Here is a 25,558-nt window from a genome sequence, read left to right on the forward strand (position 1 = left end):
TGAAGGTCTTGGGATGGATGGAAAGGAGAGAAAAAGCTCAGTGTCACCTATGTGTTGAAGGCACTCCACCCCTAATTTCCACATCAACTCACCTAGTCCTATAATACACGTTGCAGAGGTAGGGTCACAATGAACCCCACAAGACCAACAAAATCCTGAGACATAAGAGGTGATCTCCTATAACTACTTTGAGTGACCTTTCTAGGAATGAGCAAAACTGCTCATGAGTAAGATAATTTTTGATTAATTATGAAACAAAAAATTACTGGAGCACTGTTCACAATACTTATTATTTATTACCTATCACAGAGCTGTTCACAAGTCATCATATAAAGGACATAAACGTAACCATTAATTAAAAAATACTCTTAAAATTCCAAGAAAATTCATTAATTACAAGAGCAGTAAGATAATACATACCATAAACTGCTCAGCAAAGCAGGGGACTAAAAAGAAAGAAAGAATTCCCCTTAAAGGCAACTTCAACAAAATCAGAAAGCCTGGGCAAAACGGCGTATCTTAAGTAATTGGAAAAACTGAACTAGTTATGAAACAGCCTGTTCCATAAAAAAGGAGCCACTGCCAAGAAGGCCCCTACTCAGGTTACTGCCCCCTTGGCTTTGCTCAAGAGCAGGATCTCAATTTTAATGTCTGAGCTGCTATTGCTCCAAACTATCAACTTTGCAAGTTGTGTGTCACTGAGGCAGAAGACATGATGTCCAGGCTGGGTTCCCAACGCCTCTGATTTTGGAAATGAAGCAGCACGTGCTGTTCACACAGTGCATTTGCTGCTTCCTTAATTTATTATATTGCCTTGAGGTTGGCACTCACATATTCTCTTCTACTTTGCAGTGACATTTCATCGGTGCAGAAGGGCTGAGCCTTGGCTGGAAGATGCTAGAGTCTACCAGATACTAGGACCCAGGAGATCACCTGGGTTCAAATTCCCACTGGGCGACCTTAGGCCAGTCACCGTCTCTTATCCTAACCTCCCTCACAGGGTTGTTGTGAGGATAAAACAGGGAGGGGGGAAAACCATGTATGTGTCCACATTGAGCTCCTTGGAGGAAAAGGTGAGATGTAAAGTAAATAAATAAACTGGTTTGCCTTTTCAGACTATTTTATGCCATGTTGTATGCCTTGGTTTTGAACTGAGATATTTATTGTTGTTCAATCTCGTGGGAAAGTGAAAGACAATTAAACAGATGGACAATTATGATGACATAACATTTAATGTAAAGATTCACAGATTGGTTGCTGAGTTCTGGATCCAACATCCTGTGGGATATGCACACCTTATCCGCACCACAACTTATGTCTTTTCATCTGGAGCTTTACAGAGTCATTCTCGCCCTGACCTAAGATAAATAATTGGCCACCCAATTGTATCCATATCCAGTGGTGTCTGCTGTTTGTTCTTTGATGTGAATGCCTTGTTGTAAAAGGTGAATTGCATGTTAACTGCACAGATGGAAATCGAGCTCTTAATGACATTCTGAATATACAAGCAACACTTCCTTGCCTTTCTCCCTCTGTGATAGGCACAGTCTTGTGGCAACCCATTCAATAGGCAGGGGAACCTTTGTAGACAGATCTTTCAGATGCTTTGCCTTTCATCACACAAAAAGGGTTTTCCTCAAAGCCTTCAACACTAATTGGTTCCTCTTTTCCAAAAAAAAAAGCGGGGGGGGGGGCTCTTTTGACATGTTTTGTTGGCTCTTTACCTATAAAACTGTGCTTCCCAAACTACAGGCCACAATGGGATGGTGCTCCCTATTTGTGTTAACACTGCTCTGTTCCCCTCACATTCATCTCTGGGACTGGGAAGGCAGAGGGGCAAGACTTCACTAAACCTAACTAAAGTATGGTGGAAAACCGTGTGCAAACTGAACTTCTTCCTCTTCCATGTATCTGGAATAACATGCATTGAGAGGTAGCCTGGCTCCCAGATGGAGCTGCCAAAAGATGGTGGGAAAATCTAGAGACAGGCAGTTAGTGTTGTATTTATGTCAAAGAAATTAATAACCATAAAACTTTTAGAAAACATCTGAAGGCAGCCCTGTATAGGGAGGGTTTTTTAATGTTTGATGTTCTATTATGTTTTTTATATCTGTTGGAAGCTTCCCAAAGTGTCTGGGGCAATCCAGTCAGATGAGTAGGGTACAAATAAAATAAATGATGATGATGATGATGTAAGAGGCACTGCCTCTAACAATTCCCCCAACAATGAAGTTATGTCATTGAGTAAACCACCTCTTGCTTAAGGATTTGAAGGTCACTACAGAAATCTGAGGCCACATTTTAATCTGAAATAAACACCAGCTTTAGCATTTAATTCTGGATTCCAAAGCTTACAATCCAACATGGGAATCCAAAAAGCATGAAATCTTCCATTTGGCCTTACATCCAGCCTTTCGTGAACTGGGAAGACCAATGTCGCTATGCTAATTCAAAGCTTGATGCAACATACTCTAGCTGTTTGGCTAAAGTCACTTTTCCATAGACCTGGAATTAGAAACCAATGTTTGAAAGTTTGGGCGATCGGGGTAGAACAAAGAGTTAGGCAGGGGGAGGAATGCAGGGTAGGGAAAGCATGGATTGGCTCTACTAGTGCATTCAACAGGGCCCCAAACCTGTGGTTGCCATAAGGTTACCAGAAGTCCCCGTTTCCCGGGGACAGTCCCCAGATTTACAAATCAGTCCCCATACAAAATCCATTGAAGTTGAAAAGTGTCCCCTGATTTATTGAAAAAAATCTGGTAACCTTAGGTTATCATGCCCCACTCCCAAATAAATGGGACAGTAAATGACAGTGACACTACTGACAGGAGTGCAGTGGCATGGCACCAACTCACTGCACCAGTTGCTCCTTGGTTATAAATCCAGTATTTGCCATGGCCACTTTTTATAGCTCATAATAACCAACGGTATAGGTGCTCCCGAGGAAGAGTCAAGAGTGGGTTGAAACAGGAGGTGACCTGCCCCTCTGCCTTCCTCAGCAATGTATTTGAGAGGAATATAGGACATGCTATTTGACTGCAATCAGTTTTTACAGGCTGAGTTTAAGAATTTCCTTCCTAAGTCAGAGTGAACATCCATCTAGTCTAGAAATTTGCCGCCCAGATGACCTAGCTGGTTGCCCCTGAAATGCTCACGAGCAAAGCATGGAGGAGATGCTCTGCTTCCTAGTTTATTCCAAGCATCTAGTAATCAGTGATATACAGCCTCTGACTGTGGAGCTTAATAGTCATATAGCTGTTGATAGACCTGTCTTCTTTCATGAGTTTGATCATAACTTTTTAAAAGGCCAACACAGCTTCTTGTGACAATAAATTCATGATAAGTTCATGATGTGTTACATGAAGATATATTGCTCCCTTCTGACAATCAATTAGTTTAGATCCAAATAAAGTCGCTAGCTTTGTTTATACCAAATTTATGCCTCTCTCTACTCAAGCGCTTGTCACATCTATGATTCCAAAAGCATATTAGGGCATTGGCAACTGGCACACCTCAAGACAGACAGTCACTATTTAATACAGACAGACAGACATTCACTATCTTGGTTGTTTTGTTTGCTGGATTCTCTTCCACCTAAACAGCCAGTGTAGCATACTGGTTAGAGTGTTGAACTGGGACCTCAGAGACCAGGGTTCAAATCCTCCCTCAGTCACGAAGGCCTTGCTTAACCTACTGCGCAGGGTTGCTGTTGGAAGAACAACAGGGATCATTTAGTATGTGACTTAAACAGTCCATTTTGTCACCGGTCTCACTGACAATAGATTCTGACTTAGAGGTTCTAGTCAGTGGGAGGTTAGCTGTTAGTGAGGAAGATGGTTGAGATTTGACAGTTTTCAACTATTTCAAGCAACCGCCAATCCTGAAGAGAGTGACGAGAGGCAATACTTTATGTTGACAATTGCCTTATATATTACAGCGAAGTAAAACTAGGACAGAAGGACTGAAGTCCAAACTCACTGAGGTATGCATTTGTGAGTTTGTTAGGGCAGTTCTGTAGCCATTTTGAAACAGCAAAATAAACTAGTTAATCTCTGGAATTCATTAAACAATCAGATAAAGGGATGCTATGGTTATGGAAGGGAGACAATGGCAGCTGTGGAATGGACAGGGAGAAATGTTGCTGGGAAACCTCTCTGAGAAGGAGCAAGTGGCTAATATAACAACTCTGACTGTCTAACTTTAATGCCTCCACAAAGAGGGCCAGCTCCAAGTTTGAAGTGACCTCCTACATCATCATTGGCCTCCTCTGGGAGGCACAGTTGGTGAAAGGCACCAATAGCAGCAATGGCATTCCAGTCAGCACCAAATGACAACCCCCCATTTAAATTTTCTACAGTGCCCCTGATGAAGTACCACTCAGGGGCATTGTGGGAAATTTAAGGGGTGGCTCCTCAGACCTAGATACCTTGCACTGATTGGATGAGCCAGCAGACTCTGGCAGCTATTCAAAGATGCCATGTTCTGATGCCAAACCTGCCCACAAATCTAACTGCTCAATTCTAAAAAGATAAAAATAAAGTTCACAGTGGAAAGCCCCATCATTTGCACATGTGCCTGTTATAAACGCCTGCCTACCTTCCCATCCTAAGGGTTTTCTGCTTTGTGCGTCTGTGTATGGAATTCCAGGCATTTTCTTGGAAATTGGAAAGCTTTTGGCGCATCAGACTCAAATATCCTTTTTAATTGAGCCAGCCTTTTCTGTCAATATTGACTCTAGCAGGGCAGAAGGAATCGCCCAGAGTTTACTCTCATGTTTGATTTATGCTGTACGCACAGGTTAAAAAAATTGTAAAACAGGAGATATAAAAGCAGAAATCTCAGAGGAGACCTCTAATTGTTTTCCGTTGTGTGTGGTTATAATCCAGCACAATAATGCGGAGGCAAGCCGTGCAATCTGTGTGGAGTGAGAAAGCACAGCAAATTATGGTCAGAGGAGCCTTAAAGCTTAGGCAAAACCTCACAGTGCCTCAGGAATTGCAATGAAAGGCTTTGCTCAGACATATTTATAGAACAAGGAACCATGGACAGGCATGCTAAGACTTCTCATTAACTGACTTGCTCTGCAATATTTCAGAGGAGGATGTCAATGGGATTTAACAAGCCTAACTGTGTACAGGACTGCAGATCAGGTGAAGTCACCGTGACTTGGCCAGAGTGACGCAATGCCTGTGGCTTAAACAATTTTAGAAGTTAGCAGAAGTTATAGTCCCATTGTCTTTCAATACAGTTGTTGCCTTTCCTATGAATCGAGAATATCCACTCTCCTTAGAAATCTATCAGGGTATTTAGTGTGTGTGTGTGTGTGTGTGTGTGTGTGTGTGTGTGTGTGTCTCACCTTACCATCCTAAAAAGAGTCCTATTGGATCAGGTGACAGCTGCATCTAGCCCCGCATCCTGTTCTCACAGTGGCCTACTAGATGCCTATGGGATGTCCTCAAGGAGGACCTGAGCACAACAGCACTCTCCCTACCTGGGATTCCCAGCAACCAGTATTCAAAGCCAACAGTGGAAGCAGAACATAGCCAGCAAAGCCAATTGCCAAGGACAGCCTTATCAACCATCAATTTGCCTGATCCTCTTTTAAACCCATCCAAGCTGGTGGCCAATGCTAGTTCTTGTGGAAGAGTGCAATTGTGTCATTGAAATTCTACTCAATATTGATCCAGAGTACATTCCAAAGTATAGGTAGCAGAGTAACAACTTAAACACACAAAAAAGACCAGAGGCAATTAATATTTCATCCAGCAGAGCTTTACTGCTACTGAAGGCAAACGGGCATAATGGTCACAAATCCACTGTATTCAGGATTGGCACTATCCATGAGAAATCCAGTTGCAGGAGACTTAACTTAAACTTACAATAACATAATAAGTCTACAACTTAACGCTGAGCATACTATGTACAGAACACTACACCAGAAGGAAGAGAGATAGAAAGTGAAAGTAAAACCCAGGCTCCTTCTGGCCTTATTCTGATAGTCAGCATGACCTTGACAGAAGAGATAAGAGAACCAGTTCAAGCCGGCTGCACTCAGCTTCTATGAAGGTATAACATCATGAACCTTCTGCTTGTTTCTTTCACACACAGAAGCTTCCATAACCCTTTTGAATTAATTAGAATAGGAAAGATCTCTATACATCAGATCAATACTTTCTGCACTAAGAAATGCAAACTGTGTGCCATGTGAAGTAGTACCTTCTTTTATCTACCCTGAACCTTCCAATATTCTGCATCATCGTATGTCTACAAGTTCTAGTGTCATGAAAGAGAGAGAGAAACTTTTCTCTGTTTACTTTCTCTACACCGCACACAACTTTATACACAGTTTCATCCTTGACGGTAGTTTGCTTGGCTTTTTTATTGTGGTTTTAGAGTTTGCAAGCGTATTTTAAGCTGTGTTTTATTATTACATTATTGTTGCTTCTAATGCATTATGTAAGCTGCCTAGGGAAATAGTTCAAGAATGTTAAAAATAAAGAACACACCCAATCCATGCGCAGCACTCAACCCACATTTAATGTACAAAACCGCCTAAGTCAGAAATCAAAGCACTGTAGGCAAAACTGTGCATTAAATGTTGGTTGAGCTACAAATTGGATGCACGCTGAAGCAAAAGCTTTGTGGACTCACTTGGCCTACAATTACACCAGGCCACTCTCGTAATTTGACCCGCACATTGTTCTATGTTTGTAGGGTCTAAATCAGTGTTCCCCAACCTTGGGCCTCCAGCTGTTTTTGGACTACAACTCCCATCATGCCTCGCTAGCAAGACCAGTGGTCAAGGATGATGGGAATTGTAGTCCAAAAACAGCTGGAGGCCCAAGGTTGGGGAACGCTGGTCTAAATGGCTCACGACTTGCTCACTGCAAGCCAGTCTGCCACCTATATCCACCTATTCCCAAACAAACTTACCTTTGCAAGGCGGGAGAGGGGCTGGCTGCAGGGAGAGCTGGCGGATGTCAGCAGAGCTCTTGCAACCCCATCCACAGATACTCCCAGAGTATCCTATTGCCCCGGGGAATGCACACACAAACTGAAGCATGCAATGCCTTCCAGCTCTTTGCTGGTTTATTAATATAGTACTATAGCAGTATTATATAAAGTAGTATTATATAAAAGAGCTGAGAAAATAAATAATTCAAGGGAAAGGGGAAATTAAAAAGTGGGGATTGGAGAAAACGGAATTAAGGGGAAAGGGGGTCCTGCAACAATGCACTTATAACGCATTTCTTTTATAAATGAGAACTTGAGCTAGGCAGAAAAGAGCTGCGTTGAATGCCACATGCGGATAAGGACAAGGCATAGGAGAGCAATGCTCTTACCAACACTGCTGGCTCCCCTGCCCATTGGACTTTCCCCCAATTAAATAAACGGTTGCATTGAATAACTTCCTGCATTGCCGAGAATGTAATATTAAATAAAGATATTATTGAGAAAAGCAGTGCCAGGGAAATAAATAATTCAAAGTGGAATGGGGGTTATGTGTGTGAGATAATAGAAATATTGGGGGGAGTATTGTTGAAAGAAGGCCCTAAGGAGCAAGGGGTGGGGGAAGAGAGCCCTGAAATCATAACACACACCATTCCCATGTGCCAAATTAATCTCAAAAGAAAAGAAAAAATCAGATCAGAATTGAAAAAGGAAAAAAAAAAAAACCATCAGATCTGACGGCTCTGTATATTCTGCACCAAACTTCCAGAAAATTGCTTTCTCACTGCTATTGATATACAATTATGCTCTAAATGCTCCCAGATGTGTGCCCTGCTATCTTCTTTGTACGTAGCATCAGAAAGGGTCTCCTTCCAAAAAAGAGAGGGAGGGAGGGAGGGAGGGAGGGAGAGAGAGAGAAAGAGAGAGAGAGAGAGAGAGAGGTATTGGCGTACTGATAGAGACAGAAGATCCCAGCCACTAATACATCAATTATGTTTAGAGTTGAGAGCCAGCTAGTGCAGAATTGGATTTTCTATATACCTGCTGCTACCTCAAACGCAAAGAATGCTCCGTTACTCAAGTCATGCCCAGTAGCTGGGACGGGTTCAATCCTCACCTTCCCTGCCCTGGGAAGAGCTCAGCAGTCAGGCAGCAGGGGATAACGAATTATGCCGGAACAGGGAGGTGAAAGGGTGCAGAAAAGGACAGCAGAAATGAACAGGGGCTCGAGCAGCTCTCTGATTTTGTTTATTTTGTTTGCTTATTAAATTTGTGTATTGCGCTTCATCAGAGCAGTTCACAGCATGAAAATACAAAAAGAAACACAAAATACATAATAAAAACAAAATGAGGAAAGGATTACCACACGGGGCCTTTCCATTTTAGAAAAACGTTGGGGAGGGGATTCTCCCATGCTCGTAGTATTAGAACCTGAGGTCACCCAATGATGCTGAATTGACATGGAGTCATAGAATCATAGAATCATAGAGTTGGAAGAGACCACAAGGGCCATCGAGTCCACCCCCTGCCATATCATGGAGGATATGGAGTCATGGAGGACTACTCATGGCTAATGAATATCCCCGCCCCCCACTGTCAGAGGCAGTATGCCTCTGAATGCCATGTTCTGGAAACTATGGAAGGGAGGCTGCCATTTTGCTCAGGTTTCTGCTTCTGGGCTTTCTACAGGCATCTAGTTGGCCACTGTGAGAACAGGGTACTGGATGAGATGGGTCACTGGCCTGATCCAGAAGGGCTGTTCTTAAGTCCCCCCCTCTCCTCTCTCTCTCTCTCACACACACACTCACTCACACACACACACACACACACAGAGCTTATCAATAAAGTACAGCATTCACTGCCATGAAACGTGGTAAGGACCATCAAACTGGGCAGGTTTAAAAGGGACCTTCATAAATGTAGGCATATATTATTATTATTATTATTATTATTATTATTATTATTCCAACTTTTTCCCTGACAGGGACTCAAGGCAGCTTACAGATAAAATTAAGAACTGCTAAAAACAATCAAGCATTAATATAATTAAAACCAGGTATGATCTGTTATGGGACGCGGGTGGCGCTGTGGTCTAAACCACAGAGCCTAGGGCTTGCCGATCAGAAGGTTGGTGGTTCAAATCCCCGCAACAGGGTGAGATCCCGTTGTTTGGTCCCTGCTCCTGCCAACCTAGCAGTTCAAAAGCACGTCAAGTGCAAATAGATAAATAGGTACCGCTCCGGCGGGAAGGTAAACGGCGTTTCCATGCGCTGCTCTGGTTCGCCAGAAGTGGCTTAGTCATGCAGGCCACATGACCCGGAAGCTGTCTGTGGACAAATGCCGGCTCCCTCAGCCTATAGAGTGAGATGAGCACCACAACCCTAGAGTCGTTTGCGACAGGACCTAATGGTCAGGGGTACCTTTACCTATGATCTGTTTAAAAACATACAGGTTATTATATTTATACATTCCTTTGGCTGTGTGAGTTCTAGTCCTGCCTCCAACATTTGACACACAGTACATTATGCTACCCTGCCTTTCACAGTGAATGGCTACATGGTGACTCCTTCAAGCTGCCTGTCACGAGAGCAGCAGGAGAGGGGGGAATCCAGTGTTCACATCAATCCCAAACAGTTGTTCACCCTATGCCTGTTCACCAGTTACTTTGTTCACAGCTAAGTCTACACGTGTACAAGAATTTGTGTGAAAGAGCCTATGCTCAGCAATTCTGTACACAGCCTGTATGTCCATTGAAGGCCAACTATCTCTGTGAGCAGGTAGACAGCTTGTCCGCTCATTGAATATAACAAGTGAATATCTCAACCAACCTGAGAAAGTGGAGTACAGGTCTGCCCGGGCAACATTTTAAAGACGCTGTAGAAATGCGAGGTCTAGCTAGTAGCACTGAAATGTGATGCGCCATTAGTGGTCCAAGTGGCACATTGAAAGGAAATCCTTCAAAACATGAAACACGTATAAAGGGAATTTGACGCCACTGGGCAAGCTCATTGGATCAATAAGTTTATCACTTAAGAAGATGGGGCCAAAATGCTCTTTATGGCTTCTCCTAAACAACCCCTGCCCATTAACCACCCCACCACTTGAAAAGGCACATTGCCGTCGAAGCTGTTGACAAGCGTTTTTTTGGCACTCACTTGGATAATAAAACCACAGCTTGGAAAACATTAAATTCAGCATGTCCAGAATTATTCTGTGTGACAATTACATCTGGGGTAATTTCAATTTAATACCTCACTGCGAGTGAAAATTGCAGCATGCAGCCCTAAAATTGCTGTAATAATGAAAATAAACCCACTAAGAGCTGCCTCTGCTACCTCGGGCTGTCACTGGATAAATGTTTTCTGCTGCTTATGGTATTTCATAGGTCACCAAATTGCCAACACTTTTTTTTCTTTTTTACAAAACCAATAAAAGTTCAACTTCCCTCCCCTCCTCCCCATCCCCATTCCCAATTGTTCTTTCACAAAAAGAGGCAATTCCAGTACACGGTGCTCCAGACCGCAGCTGGAGATTTGTTTTGAGCTTCATGCTTTGAAATCTTATAGTAGAACAGGGATGGGGAACCTGTGGCTCTCCAGATGTGGCTGGACTCCATCTCCCATCACCCCCTGACCATGCTGGCTGGGGCTGATGGGAGTTGAAGTCCAACAACATCTGGAGGGTCAGAGGTTTCCCCACCACTGCACAACGAAGGTGCATTGTACAACATTTTCGCATTCTTGGATCTCACTGTGGGACGACATCTTTACTACTTGTATGGAGGAACTTCAACAGCACAGAGAGAGGGAAAGAGGAAGAGAAGGTTGAAGGTGCTGATTCAAGGAATAATTCTTCAAGAGAGCTCATTACAGCTGACTCTCAGAGCCATTTTTTGATATCTTTAAGTCGTCGACACGTGGCCTTTCCATTTGATTTGGCTTTCCCAGCAATGATACATTTGAAATTAAACTTTCCTCAAATATGCCAGCCTTTTCAAATGGCACTGGGCCTTTGAGTATACAACCTTACATGGGGGAAGCTCTCCATGATCTTTATCACAGCAACTTCTTCAGAGGCAAGAAAAATATTGTTGTTTTTCACAACTGGAGAAGCTGCAAACCCCATTAGCTCACAATGAATCCAGCTATACAACGACTTATATGACAAAACACTTGCGGACAAAATCAAATTCAGGACTTCCCAATCCAGTGTTCTTAACTCTCCTAAGTAAGAACATTTTCCTATTACCTAGTTTAATACCGAGTTTCTTTTAAGCGTGGATTTCCACTGCAACTAATATTGCCAGCTGGGTGCTACTTCTTACATTTTACTTCATGAGATGAAAATTCCCTTGTGGGTCTCTCTAGTCAGTTAACAAAATTCAGCAAAAATAAAGAAAATAATGAGAACACTAAACAAAAATAATTCCAGGAGGGCTCGCTGTTGGAAGCCAAGGAGAGAGGTAGGAAGTAGGGCAGATTGCAGCGTAGGCCTGCAACCATCTCCCCTGGCGTTTATTTCCAATCCAAAATAATTTACACTAGGAAAAAAGGAAAGAAAAACATCCCTGAAATAGATGCCTCTTTATATAACTCTATTTCAAGTACACCTTCTCATTTAGTGAGGAAAAGGAAATGTGCCTTATTCAATCCATATTGCAGGTTAACTGGCCTGGTAAGCAATATAATTTCAAACGAGGGACACATCCAGCGATATTTCAGCTATTTTAGATCTTTCTGTTTACTTACGTTATTCTTGTTTTGTGGTTTTGGCAGAATCATGAAGCAAAGGACTACTGATTAGGGGAAAGAAAAGGGTTGCAGAGTTCTTTCATCCTGGATGCTATTTAGATGCCCTTGTATGCCAGTGCCCTCATTATTACATTATTGTTTTAGTTCTTTGGTGGGTGGTTCAGTTTCAAAGACGGGCAAATTGCAGTTGCCTAATTACCTACCTACCTTTCTTTCTTTCTTTCTTTCTTTCTTTCTTTCTTTCTTTCTTTCTTTCTCCCTCCCCCTCCCCGTCCCCTCCCCTCCCATGTTGGCTGAGGCTGACAAGAGTTGTAGTTCAATACACCTGGAGGGCACCAGGTTGGGGAAGACTGGTACAGAACTTGTGACACTATATCCCCAGAATCCACATACAATCAACTCTCTCTCTCTCTCTCTCTCTCTCTCTCTCTCTCTCTATCTTTGCCTTGTTAACTTTCTTTAAGAGATTATTATCATTCTCTCTCCCCCTCCTTCCCCACTCGCCTCATTCCTGCTCATTATTCCTTTCTGCTTCAACAACACTTGCTTGCCAGCAGCTCTGCTTTTGCATTTTTAGCATTCTCCGCGCGTACCCAACACTCCTTCACACAGCCAGAATCACACAAGAGTGTTCTGCACATATGCTTTCCAAGCAGGCCTCCACGTCTGCAGAATCACATCAGAGAAGCCCCCCACTCTGCACAAGAAGAATCTCAGGTACATTGAGCCTGTGTGGAATAGAGGTTAGAGCATGGGTAGGCAACCTAAGGCCCGGGGGCCAGATGCAGCCCAATCACCTTCTAAATCTGGCCCACAGACAGTCCAGGAATCAGCGTGTTTTTACATGAGTAGAATGTGTCCTTTTATTTAAAATGCATCTCTGGGTTACTTGTGGGGCCTGCCTGGTGTTTTTACATGAGTAGAATGTGTGCTTTTATTTAAAATGTGTCTCTGGCTTATTTGTAGGGCATAGGAATTCATTCTCCCCCCCCCCACCTTCAAAATATAATCCGGCCCCCCACAAGGTCTGAGGGACAGTGGACCGGCCCCCTGCTGAAAAAGTTTGCTGACCCCTGGGTTAGAGTGTGGCATAGAGGGAGAGCAGGGTTCCAACCCCCACTCGGCCTTCAAGCTCACTGGGTGACCTTGGACCAGTCATTGCCTCTCAGCCTAAACTACCTCGCAGGGTTGTTGTGGGGGTTAAATGAAGAAGGGGCAAACCATGAATGCCACTTTGAGCTCCGTGGAGCAAAAGGTGGGATATAATAATAATAACAACAACAACAACAACAACAATTTACAACAACAACAACAACAACAACAACAACAACAATTTATTATTTATACCCTGCCCATCTTGCTGGGTTTCCCCAGCCACTCTGGGCTGCTTCCAACAAAGTATTAAAATACAGTCATGCGTCAAACATTAAAAGCTTCCCAAAACAGGGCTGCCTTCAGATGTAATACAAGTAGAGATGGGAAACTTCAAGCCTGTTCTACCTGTAATGGAAATGTGGCACTCAAAATCTACCTAGCCTCTCTGCAAGCCGCATTCCACACCAGCCCAGTTTTGCCATCTCCTTTCGTGTTTTTGCAGAGCATAAACGACTTGGAGATCAGCTCTGTAGAATATCTTCTTTATTCTATCTACAACTATAATACACAACTACCGTATTTTTCGCCCTATAGGATGCACTTTTCCCCCTCAAAAAATGAAGGGGAAATGTGTGTGCGTCCTATGGGGCGAATGCAGGCTTTCGCTGAAGCCTGGAGAGCGAGAGGGGTCCATGCGCACAGACCCCTCTCGCTCTCCAGGCTTCGCGGACCTCTCCGCAAGTGGGGGGAGCGCTCCCGCTGCTTGCGGAGAGGTGCCTGCATGCGGAAGCCTGGGCGCACTGAGCTCAGCGCGTCCAGGCTTCGCGGACCTCTCCGCAAGCGGGGGGAGCGCTCCCGCCGCTTGCAGAGAGGTGCCTGCATGCGGAAGCCTGGGCGCACTGAGCTCAGCGCGTCCAGGCTTCGCGGACCTCTCCGCAAGCGGGGGGAGCGCTCCCGCCGCTTGCGGAGAGGTGCCTGCATGCGGAAGCCTGGGCGCACTGAGCTCAGCGCGTCCAAGCTTCGCGGACCTCTCCGCAAGCGGGGGGAGCGCTCCCGCCGCTTGCGGAGAGGTGCCTGCATGCGGAAGCCTGGGCGCACTGAGCTCAGCGCGTCCAGGCTTCGCGGACCTCTCCGCAAGCGGGGGGAGCGCTCCCGCCGCTTGCGGAGAGGTGCCTGCATGCGGAAGCCTGGGCGCACTGAGCTCAGCGCGTCCAGGCTTCGCGGACCTCTCCGCAAGCGGGGGGAGCGCTCCCGCCGCTTGCGGAGAGGTGCCTGCATGCGGAAGCCTGGGCGCACTGAGCTCAGCGCGTCCAGGCTTCGCGGACCTCTCCGCAAGCGGGGGGAGCGCTCCCGCCGCTTGCAGAGAGGTGCCTGCATGCGGAAGCCTGGGCGCACTGAGCTCAGCGCGTCCAAGCTTCGCGGACCTCTCCGCAAGCGGGGGGAGCGCTCCCGCCGCTTGCGGAGAGGTGCCTGCATGCGGAAGCCTGGGCGCACTGAGCTCAGCGCGTCCAGGCTTCGCGGACCTCTCCGCAAGCGGGGGGAGCGCTCCCGCCGCTTGCGGAGAGGTGCCTGCATGCGGAAGCCTGGGCGCACTGAGCTCAGCGCGTCCAGGCTTTGCGGACCTCTCCGCAAGCGGGGGGAGCGCTCCCGCCACTTGCGGAGAGGTGCCTGCATGCGGAAGCCTGGGTGCACTGAGCTCAGCGCGTCCAGGCTTCGCGGACCTCTCCGCAAGCGGGGGGAGCGCTCCCGCTGCTTGCGGAGAGGTGCCTGCATGCGGAAGCCTGCGCGCGCTGAGCTCAGCACGTCCAGGCTTCGCGGACCTCTCCGCAAGCGGCGGGAGCCAGCCCTGGGCTCCCACGGCTTGCAGAGAGCTGCCTGTTTGGGGGCTGGGGTCAGGGGAAGCTCCGGCGGGCCTCCCCCGCCCCAGCCCCGCGCCTGGGGGGGAAATAATTTTTTTCCCTTTATTTCCCCCCAAAAAAACTAGGTGCGCCTTATGGGACGGTGCGTCCTATAGGGCGAAAAATACGGTATATACAGAACTAAATGAGGTCCAAACGAAAATGCTGAACTGCACTGAGTGTCTGCAGCTGCTCTTAGCAGCAACCTTATCTTAACACACGATCTCTCTCTAACACTCAGTCTCTCTCTCTCTCTCTCTCTCTGACTCTTAGTCTCTCTCTCACTTTGATGTGAGGCTGGAGCAGAATAAGTAGAGAGCAGAAACCGCCCCCTCCTCTCTGGAGAATCAGCAGAGAACATCAGCAGATTCTTGGATATGGGAGGGGTGAAATCTCCTCATTCCACACCCCAAAGGTTTGCCCAGAAAAGAATGTAGTCCTCAGAATGAAATTGGTTCCCCCATTCCTGGTGAGAATCTCTTTATCCACCTATGCAGCCTGTCAAAGGTGCTCACTTTTGTGCTCCAGCTAAGGGTTTTTATCCATGGGACAATGGGCAGGTATGAAATACATCGTTGATTCACATTCAAGGCAATCTGTGGGCAATGGTTTCAGGGTTAAAGCCCACAGAACCTCAGATAACACCTATCAATTCTCCGGAGAGATTGGCATCAGTATTTCAATAAGCAGGGCTTCAAAACTCCAGTCGATAGATCTGAAGCCTCAGTGATTCTTGCAATGGAATAAACATTATAAGAAGACTTATGGAGATGGGGACTAAAATACCTTTGGTTTATTCTGAAATTAAAAAATTGTCATAGGTTGAGAATGAGTATCTCAGAAAATGCGTATCAGGAGCCAGGTGCTCTATAGCCCTGTTAAAACTAAAACTAACAAGTGGGCCCTGCAATACAATCTTGCACCTTGGAATATTCCTCCTCAGGATATTCCGTTCCATTCTCCCTCCCATCCCCTGACTCGGCATGTCATACTCATTTTATTTCCTCAGTCTTCGTTGGTCTGGTGGTTTTCTGTTTGTTTTTAGGGGGAGCATTCCTACCCCTAAACATTTTTTTACTTCGCCAAGCTTCCAGATGCTTCCTGTCAGGGTTCAACCATAGCCAGACCTGGAACCTGGGGTCTCCTCAGAAAATGAGCAGGAGATGGAGGACACAAACATGCAGGGACCATGCACATCACCAGGTCAGCTGATTCTCAAATCTTCAGATGCCCAGGCCAAAGCGCTGCACAAAATAGTGGGCCGAAAGGTCACCTGGTAGCACTATGATGACATCATTATGATGTCAGGTGACTGGCAGGTGGGCAGCTCTGTCCACCTGTCAAAGTTGGCCCATGAGGAGTGAGGGAGATAACAACCTGGCCTGCTGACCTAGAACCATTCCTCGTCTTTGCTCTAAATTATGTCCATAGTCGGGAGGCAAAACTAGGCTTTATTTCACCTGGTCAAAGATCTAGTTTGGCCACACGCATTTGTGTACACACACACACGGGCTAGGAGCCTCAATGGCTTCACCCAGGGCAAAAAAAACCAGCTAGCCCTCACATAGCTATGGCACTGCTGTACTCTAATCATACAGCAGTGGCCAACAGAAATTGCTGTAACTTTGCTGAACTCAGGAAACCAGAAGAAAAAGCAAAAAAGAAAAGAAGAGAGCTCTGTTGTACACTGAGAGCAACCCTCATAATGTGAGTCATCCCTCCCCTTTCTCCCATCCATGTGTGACCAAGAGAGACATCTCTACTGAACTGGCATGACGTTTTCTTTACAAACACACACACACACACACACACACACACACAAAAACACCACATTTCATCCGGAGTTGAACATGAGCTGGCTAGGTAGAGAACTGCATAGTGCCATAATTTGTATCCTTAAGGTTAAAAGGAATCGGCAGTCAAGAACAGCAGGAACCACAGTATTTTCCAATCCACAAAGAGAAGTGTGGTGTCCCACCGCAGAACCCATCTGAATCAGCCGCACGCTGAGTAAAGGGGAAAATATGTCTTTATTGAAATAAATGGTTTACGAGCTCCATACAGAGAGTTACCAGCAACCTTCCCCTTCCTTTCTGTGTGGCGCTTAAGGGAGGCTGAATCTTGGATTTGTCCCTTAGACCAGGGGTGGGCAGCTTCTGCATACTTAGGCGAGGAAACAATGTGTTCACCTGAGAGTAGCCAAGAGCTGGAAGTGCATTTCCCCTCCAGAGAAAAGGACCTTTGCATACTTGCAAGTGGTCTGGCTCATTCAAATGAAAAAGAAGATGGCACTATAACTGCAATACGTAAGAGATTCACAGTTATGGAGCACACTGCACTCAAGCATAGCCGGAGTTTGGATTACATGCAAGATATAAAAGCGAAATGTAACATTATCATTTTTATTTTCCTTACAAGTGAAATGGTGGTTATTTTTAAAACCACATATTAAAACTTGGCAGGAGCACCAGGGATCCAGACTGAATTGCTCTAGAGGCTGGATCTGAGCCTGGGCTGCAAGTTGGCCAGTGATTATCGTTGTTGTTTAGTTGTTTAGTCTTGTCCGACTCTTCGTGACCCCATGGACCAGAGCACGCCAGGGACTCCTGTCTTCCACTGCCTCCCACAGTTTCATCAAATTCATGTTGGTAGTTTCAAGAACACTGTCCAACCATCTCGTCCTCTGTCGTCCCCTTCTCCTTGAGCCCTCAATCTTTCCCAACATCTAGGTCTTTTCCAGGGAGTCTTCTCCTCTCATGATATGGCCAGAATACCGGAGTCTCAGCTTCAGGATCTATCCTTCCAGTGAGCACTCAGGGCTGATTTCCTTCAGAATGGATTGATCTTCTTGCAGTCCATGGGACTCTCAAGAGTCTCCTCCAGCACCATAATTCAAAAGCATCAATTCTTCAGTGATCAGCCTTCCTTATGGTCCAGCTCTCACTTCCATACATCACTACTGGGAAAACCAGTGATTATTAGACCATGCATATAATGTTGAGGGGCCATTTGCAGGGATTGTCCATTCACCCCTTACCTTAACTATGCTGGGGGCTGGAGGAGGCTGAATAAGCGATAAGCAAAGACTATGTCTAGGAGAAGTGAGGTAGGCATCTGATGGCATGAAAATGGCCACAAAAGTCAAGAGTTTTCATTGGGTTAAAAGGCAACTGGAAAGAAGAAGGTGGGGATTCGCTTCATCTTTTCCCCATATATATTCAAGCTCTACACAAAAGGCCTTTTGAAATTACTCGTCCTATTTGTGGGCAGAGAAACTAAGTAGGGGAAAGATTTCACCAAATTTGTCTGGGGGAGAGAGAAATTCTTCAGCTATATTTCAGAGGTGAAACTTTGGGGCTCACCATTAGGAGCGCCAGCAGCACAGCTTCTTTCTTTTCCCCAAAGGCTCTGCAAAAATGGCAGCTAAAAAAAAAAAATGGAGGAGAAAATTCTGCAAGATCCTTTTCTTCTTATTCTAGGGGGTTGAGGAAAAAAGAACTTTTCAGAAATATGTATTCTGTGACATTTCAGCTCAGCTCTAATACAAATATATAATCAAATGTTAGCCTTTCAAGTGAAAGTTTAGAAGTGTACATTAATCTCTGAATGCATTGGATGGGCATATAAATAAATGTCTAGAGAATATTGGGGTGTCACATTTTACACTTCATAGAATTCCTCCTGAGGCTTCTCTAAGATCCTGTCCTGCCATATAAATCTCTAACGTCAACAACACATAGCAGCTGCATCAAGCTGATTGACACGACAAACTACACAGCAGCCCAGCAAGCGCTTTATCTAACCTTCTGCAGGTCCAAAGCTCAAGGTTTTCTGACTCACCTTTGTAGACTTTTTCTAGGGTCTTGGCAACCAAAAACTTCACGCCTCTCTGGCTTATTTTAATCAGGTTTGCATCACATATTTCTTGGTGCAGTTTTTTTTTATTTAAAAAAAAAGTCTCTAGTGCATCACATATTACTGCCCTTTAACATTGATTAAATGCCAAATGTGTGCCAGGCATTTGAGTCTTAAGACACTTAGAAAGGTAACACAGAAATTATACAAATGTACAAAATGTACAAAATTTGGAACCACTTATGTCTTAGTGTACAGAAGTATCTCTGAGGCCGGAAATAGACTATAATTTTCTTAGACAGGTGACATAATTAGAGTTTCTAATGGGCACGCTCATTCCACTATGGTCACCGTCTCTGTCTACATCTTTGCCACATTTCAAAGAGTTGCAACGCCTGTTTGATCAATGATAACTGGAAGAGAAGAGAGTCTATTAAATACTCCTTTTTCTATCACATTACTATTAGTTCTCCTAAAAGCTATTGTCTGTCTTAAGTGAAACATGGGCATAAATCAAATCCCTTTCTCTTCTTTCTCTAGAACAACCTTTAGACCACAACTCCCATCAGCCCCAGTCCTCTGGCTGGGACTGATGGGCCCCAGTTTGGCTGCTCAAGACACAGGTGCGACTGGTGTCTCCAAAAAATTTTACACATCACTTGGGAAGACAGGCGAACTAATGCCAGTGTATTGGGAGAAGCAAAGATCACCGGTGTTGAAGCAATGATTCTTCAACATCAACTTCATTGGACTGGTCATGTTGTGCGGATGCCTGATTATCATCTTCCAAAGCAACTTCTCTATTCCGAACTTAAAAATGGAAAGTGTAATGCTGGTGGTCAACCAAAGAAGTTTAGAGACTCTCTCAAGGCAAAACTAAAAAAAATGTAGTATAAACACTGACAACTGGGAAACACAGGTCTGTGAGCGCTCCAGTTGGAGAACAGCCTTTACCAAAGGTGTCATGGGCTTTGAAGACGCTCAAACTCAGGACAAAAGGGAGAAACGTACTAAGAGGAAGGCACTCTTGGCAAACCCTCACCGTGATCAAATCCTGCCCGGAAACCTATGTCTCCACTGTGGAAGGACGTGTAGATCCAGAATTGGCCTCCACAGTCACTTGCAGATTCACTGTTAAAGCTGTGTTCATGGAAGACAATCTTACTCAACTACGAGAGACTGCCAAAGAAGAAGAAGACTTGGCAACCTGGGAAGGCAGCCCATCTAGGAGGAGGAAAACTCCACTGCCTTGTAGGATATCTTCGGAATTAGAAAGGGCTAAGGCACAAATGGTTTACTGTAAACCCTACACAAATCTGGAGCGGAGTCCTAATAATAATAATAATAATAATAATAATAATAATAATAATAATAATTTATTATTTGTACCCCGCCCATCTGGCTGGGTTTCCCCAGCCACTCTGGGCGGCTTCCAACAGAGATGAAAAATACACTAAAATGTCACATATTAAAAACTTCCCTGAACAGGGCTGCCTTCAGATGTCTTCTGAATGTCAGGTAGTTGTTTATCGCTTTGACATCTGATGGGAGGGCATTCCACAGGGTGGGCGCCACTACCGAGAAGGCCCTCTGCCTGGTTCCCTGTAACTTGGCCTCTCGCAGTGAGGGAACCGCCAGAAGGCCCTCGGAGCTGGACCTCAGTGTCCGGGCAGAACGATGGGGGAGGAGACGCTCCCTCAGATATACTGGACCGAGGCCATTTAGGGCTTTAAAGGTCAGCACCAACACTTTGAATTGTGCTCGGAAACGTACTGGGAGCCAATGTAGGTCTTTTAAGACCGGTGTTATATGGTCTCGGCGGCCGCTCCCAGTCACCAGTCTAGCTGCCACATTCTGGATTAGTTGTAGTTTCCGGGTCACCTTCAAAGGTAGCCCCACGTAGAGCGCATTGCAGTAGTCCAAGCGGGAGATAACCAGAGCATGTACCACTCTGGCGAGACAGTCTGCAGGCAGATAGGGTCTCAGCCTACGTACCAGATGGAGCTGGTAAACAGCTGCCCTGGATACAGATTTGACCTGTGCCTCCATGGACAGCTGTGAGTCCAAAATGACTCCCAGGCTGCGCACCTGGTCCTTCAGGGGCACAGTTACCCCATTCAGGACCAGGGAATCCTCCACACCTGCCCGCCTCCTGTCCCCCAAAAACAGTACTTCTGTCTTGATGGGTTCAACCTCAATCTGTTAGCCGCCATCCATCCTCCAACCGCTTCCAGACACTCACACAGGACCTTCACCGCCTTCACTGGTTCTGATTTAAAAGAGAGGTAGAGCTGGGTATCATCTGCATACTGATGAACACCCAGCCCAAACCTCCTGATGATCCTGATGATCCCTCCCAGCGGCTGCATGTAGATGTTGAAAAGCATGGGGGAGAGGACAGAACCCTGAGGCACCCCACAAGTGAGAGCCCAGGGGTCTGAACACTCATCCCCCACCACCACTTTCTGAACACGGCCCAGGAGGAAGGAGCGGAACCACTGTATGACAGTGCCCCCAGCTCCCAGCCCCTCAAGACGGTCCAGAAGGATGTCATGGTCGATGGTATCAAACGCCGCTGAGAGATCCAGCAGAACTAGGAAACAGCTCTCACCTTTGTCCCTAGCCCGCCGGAGATCATCAACCAGTGCGACCAAGGCAATTTCAGTCCCATGATGAGGCCTGAATCCCGACTGGAAGGGATCCAAATGGTCCGCTTCTTCCAGGCGTGCCTGGAGTTGTTCAGCAACCACTCGCTCAATCACCTTGCCCAAGAATGGAAGGTTTGAGACTGGGAGATAATTGGCCATCGTGGCCGCATCTAAAGATGGTTTTTTAAGAAGCGGTTTAATAACCGCCTCTTTCAGCGGGTCTGGGAAGGCTCCCTCACGGAGGGAAGCATTCACCACCCCAGGAAGCCCATCGCCCAGTCCTTCCCGGCTAGCTTTTATAAGCCAGGATGGGCAAGGATCCAGGAGACAGGTGGTTGGCTTCACTCGTCCAAGCAGCCTGTCCACATCCTCGGAGGTAACAGATTGGAATTGATCCCACACAACTTGACCAGACTGGACTCTAGCACTCTCCCGCCCCGGCCCTGCTCCCACGGTGGAGTCTACTTCTTCCCGAATCTGAGCGATTTTATCTGCAAAAAAATTTGCAACATCATTGCAGGAGAACATGTGGCCCGTACTGGGCCCCGATGTTACAGGTGGTTCCGCTAAATTGTGAACCACCTGAAAGAGTCTCCTGCTGCTGTTTTCTGCAGATGCAATAGAGGCGATGAAGAAAGTCTTTTTCGCCGTCGCTATCGCCACTTGGTAGGCTCGACGTTGAGCTCTAACCTGTGTCCGGTCAGATTCAGAATGAGTTATCCGTCACCGGCGCTCTAGCCGTCTCAACGATTGTTTCATTGCCCTCAGATCCGTGGAAAACCACGGGGCTCTCCGGGCTCCATGCAATCGGAGAGGGCGCTTCGGAGCCAAACAGTCAATAGCCCTGGTTAACTCCACATTCCAGCGGGCTACCAGGGAATCGGCTGAAAGGCCATCAACATGGGATAAAGCATCCCCTACCACTCTCTGGAAACCATTTGGATCCATTAAGTGGCAGGGGCGGACCATCCGAATCGGTCCCACCTCCCTGCAGAGGGGATGGGTCGCAGAGAAGTCCAGTTGCACCAGGAAGTGGTCTGACCATGGCACTTCTTTCGTTTCACTTTTACTTAGTGTCAGATCACCAACATCCGTAGAGGTAAACACCAGGTCCAAGGCATGTCCGCGACTATGGGTTGGGCCAGACTTATTCAGGGACAGCCCCATGGAGGCCATGCTTTCCACGAAGTCCCGAGCGGCCCCTTGTAAGGTCGTGTCGGCATGGATGTTAAAATCCCCTAGGACAACCAAGCTAGGTGTCTCCAGGAGAACATCCGCCACGACCTGAAGCGGCTCGGGCAGGGAATCCTTGGTGCAGCGGGGAGGTCGGTACACCAAAAGGAATCCTGTACTGCCCCTATTGCCCAACTTCCAGAACATGCACTCAGAAAACTGGGTCTTCCCAATAGGACGCCTGGTGCAAACTAATGACTTCCTAAAAATCACTGCAACCCCCCCTCCCCGCCCACATGACCTGGGTTGCTGTGCGTAAGAGAAACCTGGTGGACAAGCAGCGGCAAGGACAGGCCCATCTGCTTCATCCAACCAAGTCTCTGTCACACATGCCAGGTCAAGTCCTCCATCCATGATCAAGTCATGAATGGCAGTGGTCTTATGAATCATTGACCTGGCATTGCACAGCAACACTTTCAGGTCATGTGGGTATCCCTTGCTGATTCTAGTATTCATCCGGTCAGGACCAGACCCGGAGGCAGGGATAGTCCTCAGACAACGACTAAACCTGCCTCCTCTGTAATGACATGGTCTGGTCTTAGCGTAACTCCTCCTCCTACCCGTGATCACTGAGGTCCCAGTGCATTCCCCCCTGTGAAACATATCCCAGCCATTTTGTGGGCTGGGGCCCATTCCCCGGCAGCCCTGACCCCTCCCCTTAAGAACAAAATAACCCCTTAAAAAAACACACACAAATAAAACAGTACAAACAAAAAACAATAAAAATTACAAAAATTACAAAAACATAAAATCAAACAAATTCCCAGGCCCAATAAACATCCACCCCACCCCCCCACATACAAAAAATCAAAATAAAAAATTTAAAACATTTTAAAAGCACTCTGCACCCCTCCAGCAGTAACAGCAACTGTCCTAGTGAGGCCTGTCAGGCCCTGCCCTGGGCCAGGTGGTAAGTGGCAGGAAGGAGCAGGGCCCTCAGACACTCACATACAGGAGAGTCCTCCTGGGCAGCAGAGCCCAGCAGTCCTTATGAGGCTTCAGGCCCCGCCCCAGGCCAGATGGTGAGTGGCAGGAAGGAGCAGGGCCCTCAGACACTCACATACAGGAGAGTCCTCCTGGGCAGCAGAGTCCAGCAGTCCTTATGAGGCTTCAGGCCCCGCCCCAGGCCAGATGGTGAGTGGCAGGAAGGAGCAGGGCCCTCAGACACTCACATACAGGAGAGTCCTCCTCCTCCTTAAGACAGTTGGATGGTGCCCTGTATGCCTCTTTCAGGCAATTCCCACAGCTAAGCTAGTGCCAAATGTATTGCTCTGCTTTCCTTTGAGAACAACTTTCTATCTCCCTACTGCTCCAAGAGGAAAACCCAGATGTCACACACTATTCTGCACTGCCATGATGGACATACGTCGAAGGATGGCTTCTGTCACAAACCAGGCCTAAACCGAAGGCCCATAATGCAAGACCTGTGCTGCTTCACGTTCCCTCCCTTACAGTCGCTTTCAACCGCTTGTCTTTTGTCTCTATCTGCTTTAAGTGTTTGTGAGTTATAGCCACTTCTAACTATTAGCTTTTATCCCTCTCCTCTTTAAGTCTTATGTGCTTAATTTTATTTGCATGCTTGTATCTTATGCTGGTCTGCGACCGTAGTGAAGTTTGTTGCTGTTGTTGCTTTCTTTTGAACCACGTCAGTGAGGCTGAGAGGGGAGTCTTGGCATCTGGTCAGTTCAGGCATGTGGTGCAGGGAGTTCAGTTGGGTGCCAATGCAGTGGTTTGACTTCACCCTCGGAGGCACACTCCATTGTCTCTTGAGACAGACAGATGCCAACAACCATCATTACTACTACAACTATTATTACATAATATTGGCTGCTGCTACTGTTGCTAATACAACTACTCCTAATAATAATGATTTACATTCATTCTGCTAAGGAGCTCAAAGATGCATACCCAGGATATTCTCTGTTTCCAAAACATCTGGAGGGCCAAGTTTGGGGATGCCTATCCTAATGGGATGGCCTGCAAATGCCATTACAAATTTGTATTATTACTCTCCAGAGCTACTAATAGCTTAAAAGTTGGGGTGGGAGAAAAATTAAGCTATGGAGAGTCAAAAACGCTTTCTGAACTGCTGCAAATCACCTAGCAGTATACTAACAGAGAACTACCAGTGAGTTTCATAGTTCAGCAAGGATTTGAGCCCAGGGTTCCCTAGACACTCTTATCTTTGATATCAGGGGAAAGGGTCGGTAGTTCTCTGCATGTGAGAGGACTTCAAACCTGCCATTATTTTTGTGACTGGATGAAATATAGCTTGATAAGTCTATGTCAGACCTTCCAAGTTTCCCTATTTTCCAGGGACGTCCCTGATTTAGAGAAGCCGTCATAGTCTCTGAGTTCATCCCAGAATATCCCACTTTTCCTTAGGATGTCCCTATTTTCAATGTAGAAATGTTGGAGGGTATGGAGTTATCTGACCCCTCAGCCATCTGAAGGCAACCTGCATAGGGAAGGGGTTTTTTAATGTTTACTGTTTTTTATACATGTTGGAAGCTGCCCACAGTGGCTGGGGCAACCCAGTAAGATGTGTGGGGTATAAATAGTAAAATTATCATTATGGAATGGGACGTCCCTATTTTCACCAGAGAAATGTTGGAGGGTATGCTATGTTTGATGAAGAAGCTCATAAAAAGCTTTTGGAAAACCAAAGGATTTTAATTTTACCTTCTGAAAATGTGAGTTAATGCTAAATAATATAAATACATAATACAGCTGCAAGTACTTGGCAATCATTTTTTATTATTTCTATGCAATTTTACTTACCAAGCAAAATTAATTATATTAATTTAACCAAAATATATTTTGAATTCCCAGCTTTTTAGCAACCCTCATTTTTGAAAGCTGAAAGTTGAAGAATTCAACACGCCCTACCATCCCATTAAATGCAATAGGCACTGCCTCCTGAAACAAAATTTGGATCAGTGGCTCCATCTCTAGACCGCTATTTTTCAGCCTGAAATCTGCTCATACATGTACTATACCACAGTGACTTTTCTATTAGAAGAGTGCTTCTGTACATTTGGAAATAACCAAACCCACTGTTTTCTAGTCAAGGAGAAGCCATACTGCAGTAAGGAGAGTCTAGCTGTTCCTTTTATGATAAAGATGG

The 25,558-nt window shown here is 46.0% G+C and overlaps 1 protein-coding gene across 1 annotated transcript in view; it reads right to left on the reverse strand.

Moving 5' to 3' along the window:
- The window catches only part of GALNT14 (polypeptide N-acetylgalactosaminyltransferase 14), a 243,070-nt gene that overhangs the window by 80,156 nt on the left and 137,356 nt on the right, over positions 1-25,558 (reverse strand). The window lies entirely within an intron of this gene.

This window comes from Podarcis gaigeae (assembly GCF_964106915.1).
Source record: "Podarcis gaigeae genome assembly, chromosome: 3".
In the NCBI taxonomy this organism is placed as follows: domain Eukaryota; kingdom Metazoa; phylum Chordata; class Lepidosauria; order Squamata; family Lacertidae; genus Podarcis; species Podarcis gaigeae.